The sequence below is a fragment of the Amblyomma americanum genome, chromosome 1, assembly GCF_052857255.1.
Source record: "Amblyomma americanum isolate KBUSLIRL-KWMA chromosome 1, ASM5285725v1, whole genome shotgun sequence".
In the NCBI taxonomy this organism is placed as follows: domain Eukaryota; kingdom Metazoa; phylum Arthropoda; class Arachnida; order Ixodida; family Ixodidae; genus Amblyomma; species Amblyomma americanum.
The window spans coordinates 369,983,292-369,995,260 of record NC_135497.1 but is presented as its reverse complement, the minus strand read 5'-3'; the positions used below and the strand labels follow the sequence as shown (position 1 = coordinate 369,995,260).

At 47.0% G+C, this 11,969-nt stretch overlaps 1 long non-coding RNA gene across 1 annotated transcript; it reads right to left on the bottom strand.

Annotated features, from left to right (window-relative positions):
• Positions 1–593: 593 nt before the first annotated feature.
• LOC144101093 (uncharacterized) lies at positions 594–1,985 on the bottom strand. Its single transcript, XR_013307935.1, has 2 exons — positions 1,882–1,985; positions 594–778 (listed from the first exon to the last, which is right to left on the bottom strand). It is a non-coding gene; the product is annotated as an uncharacterized LOC144101093 (long non-coding RNA).
• Positions 1,986–11,969: the final 9,984 nt, after the last annotated feature.

Sequence of the window (11,969 nt, the reverse complement as noted above, 5' to 3'; positions counted from 1 at the left end):
GCCGCGGCTGTGATCGAACCCGCCTCTTTCGGGCCAGCAGCCGAGCGCCATAACCACTCAGCCACTGCGGCGGCCACCGTCGTATCTAAAAACGTTGGATCCAGTACACAACTCAGGCCTACGCCTCTCTTTTGGCGCGTACAGAACATCTCCCATAATTAGCATTTATGTAGAAACTGATGAACCTCCTCTTGAAGATAGAACCACCCTATTGAAAAATCTCGTATATATGTGTTAAATGTGTCTCATATATACGCAATTATTGGATATGTGTCCACATATATGCTCGAATGTATACGTGCTCGTATGGCATACGCGTTCTCTCCACGTATGGCGAAAAACATATATACGGGTGATACGTGCCTCATATATACGCTATTGAATATGTGTCACTCCGGTCCCTCGTATATACGAGAGCCACGTAACCTTCGTACAGATACGAGGGCCTCGACATGGGGATACAATGGCCTTGCAACACGTACTCTGGCGTACAGTTAATACCTCTGAATATGTAGGCTACCTGAATGAGCTTGCAACCCTTCAGTGCAGCAAATGCCGCATCCCAGCACTAAATACCAGGCTGCAGTCAATGAAATAATTTTTCTTGCTGCCTTTATTTTATCATTTTTATCTGACTACAGTCATTGACTACAGGGGCAGGTGCAGGCGATGATTACTTGATGTCCCTCAGCATGTCCGCCATGTAGCAATTCAACTGCTCTGCGCATTTTCTCATCCTCGGCAGCTTGTGCAGCTTTGATGTATGCATCAAATGCATCTGAATGAGTATTAATCATGACAAAATTGAAGACATGCAGGTGCTGTAAAATAAAGGTATTTAAGTCATGCACACTTAAATAAACAAATGCCTTTGTCAGTCAGGAAATGTACCTAAATAAAAGAGGCTTACTGCCCACAGCTGCTAGTTTTTCTGAGCTCATCCGAGGCTTCTGCATGCCACCAGCCTTAAGGGATTGCCGGCATACTGAGCCAGTGATGCTCCTTCCCTGAACGCTCTTTCCCCTAAGGCTCTTCGAGGAAGGAGCATCACCAGGAAGGAGCGTCACTTTTGTGGGGAACCCCACAAAAGTTTTGTGGCGTCCTTGTAAAACAGGAAGTCTCGACCTTGGGAAAGAAGCCAGCGCCACCGCTCTGCACTGACAATTTCCGCTCGCGAGGTGGATCTGCAATAAAACAGCTGCACATATGCTTTGTATAAAGCCCTATAACAGATTGGGGAGAGAAGTATTTGCCACATTAAAACTGCTAAAATCCAATTCCTCAGGACTCCTATATGTAACATTAAGAAAATGGCAGTTTTCCTTGCAAACGCTACAAATGATAAAACATGACACATCGCTCTCTTCTTCGGAGTGAGCAGCATGATGGGCCACCAGGTCACGTTTATGTGCAATCATATAAGCTGCCTTTGACAACATAGATGAGCCTTTTTATCTTTACTTCAGGCTCCACTGCACCCTGGCAACAGTAATGCTGCCAAATATTCGGAAGCACAGAACTAACAGATGAAAGATTATGAATATTTAAAACACAGCAATTAAATCTTAGCACAAGAGGCTGTGCTAATTAGAACATGAAAGGTGAAAGGTTGTGGTCATGGCTTAGTGATCTAAGAGTTCATTAAGCAAAGCTGCCCTGAGCTTTCACAGGTTCAAATTGTGCCTGTGGCTCCTGTGCAGGCAATTTTTTTCCGCTCCACGCCATTTGGATGGAAAATTCCACGTGTCCGAGAGGTGTGCACTGATCCTCAGCCCTATACGTTTCCACAGTTTCTAGATTGTTTGCCTGCAGTTACCAAGAACGAGAGCTATAAGCATTTCAAGCTTACAAACTAGTTCTAAATATGAGAAGCCATCGTACCTGGCCATTGACCTCAGCAAGAACACCTGGATTCCATGGTGCAGCAGGACCCATGCTAGTGGAAGCCTGGAAAGTGTGCAAAGTGTTCGCATTTGCAACAAGAGTAATGTACAGTGTTGGTGAAGTCTTAAGGCCAAAGGCTTTTCGCTTCAGCCGCATAACAGAGCCATTACAGCAATATTAAAGACCAAGTGACCTTGAAGTGCTAGCAGGTTTCTTCTTGCAATACAGAAGATTCCTGCTTGACTACAGTTTTGAATGATCCGCTGCATGAATTATTCTAGGAACATTGATTTCACTGCAGCTGAATGCTGTAGCCTTAACACTTTTGACCTAGACTGTACATGGTACATTAAAGGGACAGTGAGGAGAACTCAATCAAATTTCTTTTGTAAGAAAAATCTGATAGTTCAGCATTTCATGGCTTTGTTGCCACTTGTCCAAGAGCGAAAGATGCATTTATTTCAAAGAAATTTGCATTCGAAGTTGAAAAAGTTTTTCCCGCCACTCCGATTCAAACACGGGAACTCTTATGACATCACGGCGCACTCTTATGACGTTAAAGGACGCAGTGACAAGAAACATGACGTAAACGCAGACTCCGTGATTTCTCGCGGCTAGCGGTGCGGTCCAGCAGCAGCCAAAATGAAAGCTACCGCCGCCACACGTTGAAAGCATCTATCGGGGGTCGCTACCATTGCTTCGTTTACGTTTGCACCAGCATCTTGCCAGCGTTACGATGGATCCCGTTCCCGAGCCCCATGACAAAGTTCTCGCAAAAACTCCGGCCTGCATTTCAGCGACCTCTGCCCCAAAGAGCGTGCGATGCCTTTGAGGGAGCACGATTAGTTAGGCGCTGGCGGGTCGTTTCCCCTTCCGCCATGAGCAGCCGTTGCAAATTAAATATCATAACCCCAGTGCGGGGAGTCGCGAGGGGCCAGGACAAGGTAAGTGCGTCGCGCCCATCGGAGGCTGTCCGGGGCTTTGGGGTCAACAGATTGTGATTCCTTGAACGGCGCGGTTGCACGGTGCAGAAGACGGCGTCCAGGTCTCCCACGGTTGCAAGGGCGAGGTTATTTATTTTTTTGCCACAAAAACGGATGGGTACTCAAGGGCGCTCGCATTTAAAGTAGGCGGCTTGAAAGTAAGGCCGACGCTTCAACGGCTTCTCCGCGTTTCCGGAGGTACAGGGTCCACTGTATTGGGTTCTCTCGCCCACTTGCATGTACCTTCAGATGTGTACTGTGAATGGATTAAATTAGCCGAGAGTTCGAAAAGAACAGCACCGCCCAACGACCGAAGCTATTGAATGATGTCACAACGCGCACCTCGCCGCGGAACCGTTTCAGTCTGGTCTGGCTGGCACAGCTGGCGCACTCGGCGCGAAATAGAGACATGCTCCAAGTCTCCGCCAGTGTGGTCAGAGTGCGCCTAAGCTGCCGGACGCGTCACCGGTCAAGCGCAGTTGGAGTATAGAGGGTCTCGCTTTGGCCGACGTGACGTTGGTGTGCAGTGCGCGCATGCGTTACGCCAGGCTATAAACGCGCATTAAAGGGACACTGAGGAGAAATTGAGGTTGCCTTGTATCGATAGAATACAATCTCCTGATCACGAAAACGCAACTCTTACTGCAAACAAAGCTCTTGTAAGGTAGAAAATAGCAAGGACCAAAACACAGGTATCGTCGCACAGGGCAATCTCGCAAGTACAAGCGTAATGACGTCATAGGACAAGAGACGCCACCTTGGAGGAATGTTCCTTTTTACATGGAAGCTGCTAAATCTCTGAGGCTGACAAAAGAAGGTTGCGCGGTTCAATATTGAAGTAAGTTTTGTTTTAAACCGATAGCGCACTTTTATCACACCAGGAACACAGACAAAAGACAACCTGAATGTTGGAAGCAAAGAAAACCAATGCTTGGGGGCGCCACAGGCAGCCACGAGAGTTTCGATTTGTTATGGCGCTTCGCGTCTATGAGCTTTGCGTGCCCCGAGGTTTTGTTTTTGACGCATCTCGATTTACAAGTGCCGAACAGCAGAGGAACTCCAAGTGCCGCTTCAAGTGCTAGTTAACCTTTGAAGGAGCCTGTTAAGGCTGGTCAAATGATCGCCACGGTCGATGAAAAACTATCATGGCACGATGGTCGGTGATCGTACAAGGCAGTTCGCAGTATAAAGAGCACTTGTGTCTTCACACGCTCGCCCGGCGAAACATTCTTGGCTGTGCCAGTCAACTTCAAACTACTTAACGGAAATCATTTATTAGGAACGGGAGACAAGGTACAAGGCAGTTAAAAAAAATTGATTGCCTAGCTGTGTTAGGCCAGGATATACGTAGCGAAAGCGCGGAGACTTCTGCATCGGAAGAGTGCAATCACTAGATGCGCCTTTATTCATGGTTAAATCTTGAGCCGTCGTGCCGGAGTGGTAGAGTCTCCGCCTCAAACTACAAAGGCCCTTGTTCGATTCTGAGCCTCGGCACAGGTTTTTTTTTCAGTGAGTGGGCGGGGGGTTTCAGTGGCTACCATAGGTGCCGCCACTGAATACGTTGGTTAGCTGTTAAGCGCAGGCTCTGTTAAGGTGCGTTTACACTCCGGAGTAATTCGCGCGCGCGCTGCTTGGCGACGTCACATCGGCCGAACTGAGACCCTCTATGCTCCAACTGTGCTTGACCGCCGACGCGTTCGGCAGTTTCGGCGCACTCTGACCGCACTGGCGGAGACTTTAAGCATGTCTCTATTTTGCGGCGGGTGCGCCAGCCACCGCCGGCCCGGCCAGACCGATTCAGCTCTGCGGCGAGGTACGTGTTGTGACGTCATTCAATAGCTTCGGCAGTTAGACGCAGCTGTTGTTTTCGAGCTCTCGGCTAATTTAATCCATTCACAGTACACATCTGAAGGTACATGCAAGTGGGCGAGAGAGCCCCATCCAGCAGACCCCGTACCGCCGGAAACGCGCGGAAGCCGTTGAAGCGTGGGCTTTACTTTCAAGCCGCCAACTTTAAACGAAAGCACCCTTGAGTATCCATCCGTTTTTTTGGCAAAAAATAAAATAAATAAACTGGCCCTTGCAACAGTGGGAGACCTTGATGCCGCCTGCTGCACCGTGCAACCGCGCCGTACAAGGAATCGCAATCCGTTCGCCCCTAAGCCCCGGCCAGCCTCCAATGGGCGCGACTCACCGACCTTGTCCTGGCCCCTTGTGACTCCCCGCACTGGGGTTATGATATTTGATTTGCAACGGCTGCTCATGGCGGAAGGGGGAAACAACCCGCCGGCACCTAACCTAACCGTGCTCCCTCAAAAGCATCGCACGCTCTGTGGGGCTGAGGTCGCTGAAATGCAGGCCGGAGTTTTTGCGAGAACTTCGTCGTCAGGTTCGGGAACGGGATCGATCATAACGCAGACAAGACTCCGGTGCAAACGTAAACGAAGCGACAGTAGCGACCCCCGATAGATGCCTTCAACGTGCGGCGGCAGTATATAGCTTTCATTTCGGCTGCTAGACCACACTGCTAGCCGCGAGAAATCACGTCTGCGCGTACGTCACGTTTCACGTCACTGCGTCTTGTATCGTCATAAGAGTGCGCCGTGATGTCATAAAGTTCCCGAGTTTGAATCGGAGTGGCGAGAAAAGCTTTTTCAACTTTGAATCCAAATTTGTTTGAAATAAATGCATCTCTCTCCCGGACAGGCGGCAACAATGCCTTGAAATGCCGAACTATCAGATTTTGCTAACAAAAAAAATTTGATAGAGTTCTCCTAACTGCCCCTTTAACAGAGCCTGCGCTTATCCGCTAACCAACGTATTCGGTGGCGGCATATATGCGCGCCACTGAAACCCCCCACCCACTCACTGAATAAAAAAAAAAAACCTGTGCCGAGGCTCGGAATCGAACCAGGGCCATTGTAGTTTGAGGTGGACTCTACCACTCCGCCATGACGGCTCAAGATTTAACCATGAATAAAGGCGCATCTAGTGAGTGCACTCTTCCGCTGCAGAAGTCTCCGCGCTTTCGCTATGTATATCCTGGCCTAACACAGCTAGGCCATCAATTTTTTTTAACTGCCTTGTTTTGTACCTTGTCTCCCGTCCCTAATAAATGATTTCCATTAAGTAGTTTGAAGTTGACTGGCACAGCCGGGAATGTTTCGCCGGGCGAGCGTACGACGACACAAGTGCTCTTTATACTGCTAACTGCCTTGTATGATCACCGACCATCGTGCCATCATGGTTTTTCATCGACCGCGGCAATCATCTGACCAGCCTTAACAGGCTCCTTCAAAGGTTAACTAGCACTTGAAGCGGCACGGAGTTCCTCTGCTGTTCGGCACTTGTAAATCGAGACGTGTTAAAAACAAAACCATGAGGCACACAAAGCTCATAGACGCGAAGCGCCATAACAAGTCGAAACTTTCCTGGCCGCCTGTGGAGCCGCCAAGCATCGGCTTTCTTTGCTTCCAACATTCAGGTTGTCTTTTGTCTGTCTTCCTTGTGTGATAAAAGTGCACTATCGGTTTTAAAACAAAACTTACTTCAATATTGAACCGCGCAACCTTCTTTTGTCAGCCTCAGATTCGCAGCTTCATGTAGGAAGGAAAATTCCTCCGTGGCGTCTCTTGTCCAATGACGTCATCACGCTTGTACTCGCGAGATTGCCCTGTGGCGGCGATACCTGTATTTTGGTTCTTGCTATTTTCTACTTTACAAGAGCTTTGTTTTTCAGTAAGAGTTGCGTTTTTGTGATCAGGAGCTTATATTCTATCGATACAAGCCAACTTCAATTTCTCCTCAATGTTCCATTAATTGGCGTCTCCAGGGGATTTTAAAGCACTTTGAGTTTACTATCACATTACACTTCTTGAACCTTGTCTCAGTTGCAAGAAATAATTCTGCAAAATAATGAAATGTCAACAACTAGAACACAAACAAAAGCTGCATTTCGACCACAAAGCCATCGCTAAGCAATACTGCTCCGAGCTGCCACAGGTTAAAATTGTGCCTAGGGCTGCTCTGCAGGCAATTTTTTTTCTGCTTCATATTATTCGGACAGAAAATTTCCCATTTCCGAGAGGTGTGCAGTGATGCTCATCCCCATGTTTCCGGTTTCTAGATTGTTTGCCTGCATTTATCAAGGATGAGAGCTAAAAGCATTTCAACCTTACAAAATCATTCTTGTAAGATCGACAATTGGGCTTTGATGCCCCAGCGCCCCGTGCTGAAGAAGGAGCAAAACACAGGCGGAAGACGAGGCTGACAAAGTTCAGTTGGGCACACAGAAACGCTTGGCTACCGAGGTGCGCTGTACTAGCAAAGATTGTGGCCGTCGACACTTCTTTTTAGCACAGCGCACCCAGCCCCTCCACAAGTGTAAAGACGCAAATCAAACAAGAAGTGTGGACGGCCACAATCTTTGTTAGCACGGCGCACCCCGGTAGCCAAGCGTTCCTGAGCACCAAACTGAACTTTGTCAGCCTCGTCTTCCGTCTGTGTTTTGCTCCTTTATCAGCACTGGCCGATGGGGCATCAAAGCCCACTTGTCTTACATTCTAAATATGCGACACCTTCATACCTGGCTGCTGAACTCAGTAAGATATCCGGGTTCTGTGGTGCAGCAGGATCCATGCTAGTGGAAGACTGCAAAGTATGAAAAGTGTTCACATTTGCTACAAAAGACTAATGTACAAGGTAAAATAAACGGCAACTCCAGAGGATATTCGAACACATTCTGTTTACTATCACATTGCACTTCTTGAGCCTGGTCAGAGTCCCGAGAAATAATTTTTCCAAATAAGGAGCAAAGAAATAATGAAATACCATTAACTATAACACAAAAAAACTTGATTTCAATGTACAGATCAAAATATGATGTTAAAGGGTTTTACTGGTAACACTGGTGACTCACATTCTGTAATGCACCAACTAGCTTTAAAGGAGTATAAACACCCATCTTTTGGGTGTGTGTTTTTGCTTTCTAATGAGGCGTCAGGCATTATTATACATGGATTACCTTGTGGTATTCTCCTATTCTCAAGTCTAGCAAGAGAACAGCAGTTCACAATTTGTAGCGAGGTAAGGGAAAAGATAAAGGAATACGTCTATTTAAGGCAGGTATCAATAGTGACAACTGATCCGGATCATGAGGGAATAACTAGAAGGATAAGATTGCGATGGAGCGCATATGGCAGGGTCTCTCAGGTCATGAATGGCAGTTTACCAATATCCCTCAAGAGAAATGTGTGCAACAGCTGTATCTTACCAGTACCCACCTATGGGGCAGAAACGTGGAGGCTAACAAAAAGGGTTCAGCTTAAGCTGAGGACAACGCAGGGAGCCACGGAAAGAAAAATGATAGGCGTAACGTTAAAGCAGTATAACACGTACCGTTTAGGTGCGTGCTTTCTTGCTTGTAATGATGCATAAGGCATTATTATGCATAGAGTAGAAGCTAGTAATCTCTTACGACCGCTTAATAATTTATAATAGCATTTATTTTTCGTCCAGTTTCGGCTTCAACACTTGAACAAGGACAGTGACGTCAATGTGTGCTTACACGTCACGAGACATGAAAAAACAGCAATATAATCGTTGCTTGCACATTTGTTGTCATTCCAGCAATTGAGGAAGGCTAATTTCAGCACTGCAGTAAATTAGAACAATGAAGCAGCGATTCTACGTACATTTTTCCATGGCTCACGTGAAGGAAAAGCCCTCTTTGACGTCAGAGCCATCGTTCGGCTGATCCAAAACTGAAACAGCATGCCAGAAAAAAACAATTATAAATTATTTAGCGGTCATAGGCAAACATCACATGGTGATTCATGCCTAGTAGCGTCTTCTGCATCATTGAAGAAAAGAAAACATGCCACCAAAATTAGGTGTCTATACTCCTTTAAGAGACCGGAAGCAGGAAGAGTGGTTGAGGGAACACACGCGGGTTAATGACATCCTAGCCAAAATCAAGAGGAAGAAATTGGCTTGAGCGGGGAATGTAATGCGAAGGTAAGATAGCTGTTGGTCCTTAAGGGATTCCAAGAGAAAGAAAACATAGCAGGGGGCGGCAGAAGGTTAGGTGGGCGTATGAAATTAAGAAGTTTGCAGGCATAATGTGGGCGCAGCTGTCAAGACATGGTTAATTGGAGAGACATGGGAGAGGCCTTCACCCTGCATTGGGTGTAATCAGGCTGATGATGAAGATTCTCCCATGACTACTCAATAATTTATAATCGGATTTCTTTCTCGCGCCGTTTCAGTTTCAAGAGCTGAATGGGGACTATGACGTCAAAGTGAGCTTATAGGTCATGCGAGGCATGAAAAACTGCAATATAATCGGTGCTGCTACATTTGTCATTCCGACTATTGAGGAAGGCTGGCTTCAACACTGTAGTGAATTAAAACGATCAAGCAGCAATTATATCGCATTTTTTCCATGCTTCACGTTACATATAACCTCTCTGATGTCACAGTCTTCATTCGGCAGTTGAAACCGAGACAGCATGGCAGAAAAATTCGATTATAAATTATTTATAGGTCCCAGGCAAACACCACATGATGATTCATTCATAGCAGTGTCTTCTGAATCATTGTAGGCAAGAAAACATGCCACCAAAATAAGGTGTCTATACATCTTTAAATCTTTAAATTATCATTGGGTTTTTTCGAATTGCCGTGCTCGGAGAGCCAGTTCGCTGCCAGAAAATTCACTCCTGACAGGAAGGTGCATCATGCTCACATGAACTAGTCGCCGCCAGAACCAGCCTGCTGGCAATCATGGCGCCAAGGCCGTCCATGGATCACGGAAGGCGAGTGCCCTCTGCTGCTTTGCTTGCTGTTGCGTCTCATTGCTCGCATGTGTACGGTAGAAATCTGATCCTTGGGAGCGAAAGAAAGGACGTTAGTTATTCAGGGCAGCCGCGGACTCTTGCACTCAGCTGCATACATCGGCGGCAACAACGCAAGTATATGTCCTTCAGTGCGTTGTGTGCTGTCGTGAAGTCTGCATGTAAGCTTCGAGATATCCTCAAAAGCATATGTGACGGGCAGTCGCACTCTAAAGACTTGCATTTGACACCACATAGGAGGGCTAATTGGACAGCGTTAATTGGAAAGACATGGGTGAGGCTTTTGCCCTGTAGGTGTAGTGAGGCTGATGATGATGATGATGAGGAGGAGGGAAAAACTGCGCATGCACTGCTCAAACAACATGCTGTAGTCTCAGATTATTGCATATTTGTTAACTACACACTAATTACTTGGGCGCCAATGATCGACCCTGCCTATACTGACTCTCCTGTGGTAGTTGCAATTTCTGTATGTTCCACTCAACTGTAGTCTGCCGCCCTCCAGCTGTTAATATTGCTGCCAGCAAGTAATGCACGCATTATTTTGACAAGCGTGCATATCAGCTGGTTGAAAATTTTTCTGAAGTGCGTGCACTGTACAAATTTAGCTGCACGTTGTGTCTGTATGCTATCGCTTTTACTGCAGAGCTAGCACTCGAATGAAAGGCATTACAATCTGGCCTTGCATGTCGGTCCCGCACTGTGTGTGCAGGCATGATGATCCACACTGGGAAATTTTTCTTTTTGATGAGTCAAATGCAAGGTGAAGTATGCATACGGTATTTCTCAGGTATTTTAAGCACTTGTGGCAGAAGACCCGAGCACCAAGCTTTATGGCAACAACCGAATCGGCACACGCAAGGTTATGCTTCATCTTCAGCTGTGAAATGAAAATGACCTCCGTAAAGAATAAAAATTTTGAACAACAAATTTGGCAGAGCACACATGCACGCCAGCCGGCAGCCACTACTTAAAGTGCCCCGACCACCCTCTGGCTGAAAATGTCCTCTACCAAGGTTGTGAGGCACCGTCCCCGGAACACACAACCGCAAACAATCCTTAATAAAAGACATTATATTGGAGTTACATATATGGCAAACTAGCTACTTTTTCATGCTCCTCTCCTTCCATTCCCTCTCAGAGGTTTTTCTCCCTTCCGCTTGGTCCACTAGCTTTAGTCCTCCATCCCTGCTTGTTCTGTGTGGCTGCCCTTCCGTTTACAAGAGTAGACAGCACCGCTTTTGTTTGAAAGTCAAATGGGGAGCTTTCGGTGGCGTCCGCGTTGGGCCTATTATGAACGGAATGCACACCATCCGAAGAGGATTAAGGTGCAGATCCCATCGACAGGGATGACCACGGTGGCGCAGCAACAGCAGCGGCAATTTCCATACGTCATCAGGTCGCCGACGACTGCACAAAATGAAAGGATGACTAGCTGGGAAGGAGCCTGTTCTTCCCACGCTCGGCTCAATGCAAATGACCTTCCCCCTTTGACTGGTTCCCTGCAAGAAACGACCGACGATGAACAGATGACGGGAAGAGGGGAACGGTGCCTTCCAGTAATTAATCGTGTCTTGACAAGAGCCAGCTCGACCGGAGAGAGCCCACCGCAGTTGAAGCCCACAGCGCAGCACCGGTGTTTTCGATAGACACGTGAATAATAATTATCACCCCTCGTGAATAATAATTATCAGAAGCTCTATCCGTGTCTCACGTGGCCCGATTCGCTTTGGTATGCCGCATAACCGAAGAATAGCAGGGCATATAAATTTCCAGCAATACATATATTTAACCAGTATCATGGCACCGAGAAAACAGGCCACCGAGTTGCAAGCCGAAGCTAAGACAACGTGCTGCAATGAGAGAAGTGCGCTGTCTCGCAACGCCGTATCGGTGGGCTCGATACAAAGCTCTCTGTTGCTGAAGGCAGCCTGGCTGCTCCCCCAAACAATAAATATTTTAGACAACAATGCGAGGAGGCAATACGAAAAATGAAACTTTGACCTGACATGAAGCACACAATATATGAGAGAACAAAAAACAGAACGGTGCTTCCATTCCACATGCGGTTCTCTAGTGTCCTACGCAATCTTTTACAATGGTAGCATTTAAGCAATATCTCTATACTACAATTCAAAGATCCGCTACAAAGCTCTCTGTTGCTGACGGGAGCCTGGCTGCTTCCCGCAACCATAAATATTTTAGACACACACAAACAGAGACGCCTGCCTGGCTCTGAAGTATGCTG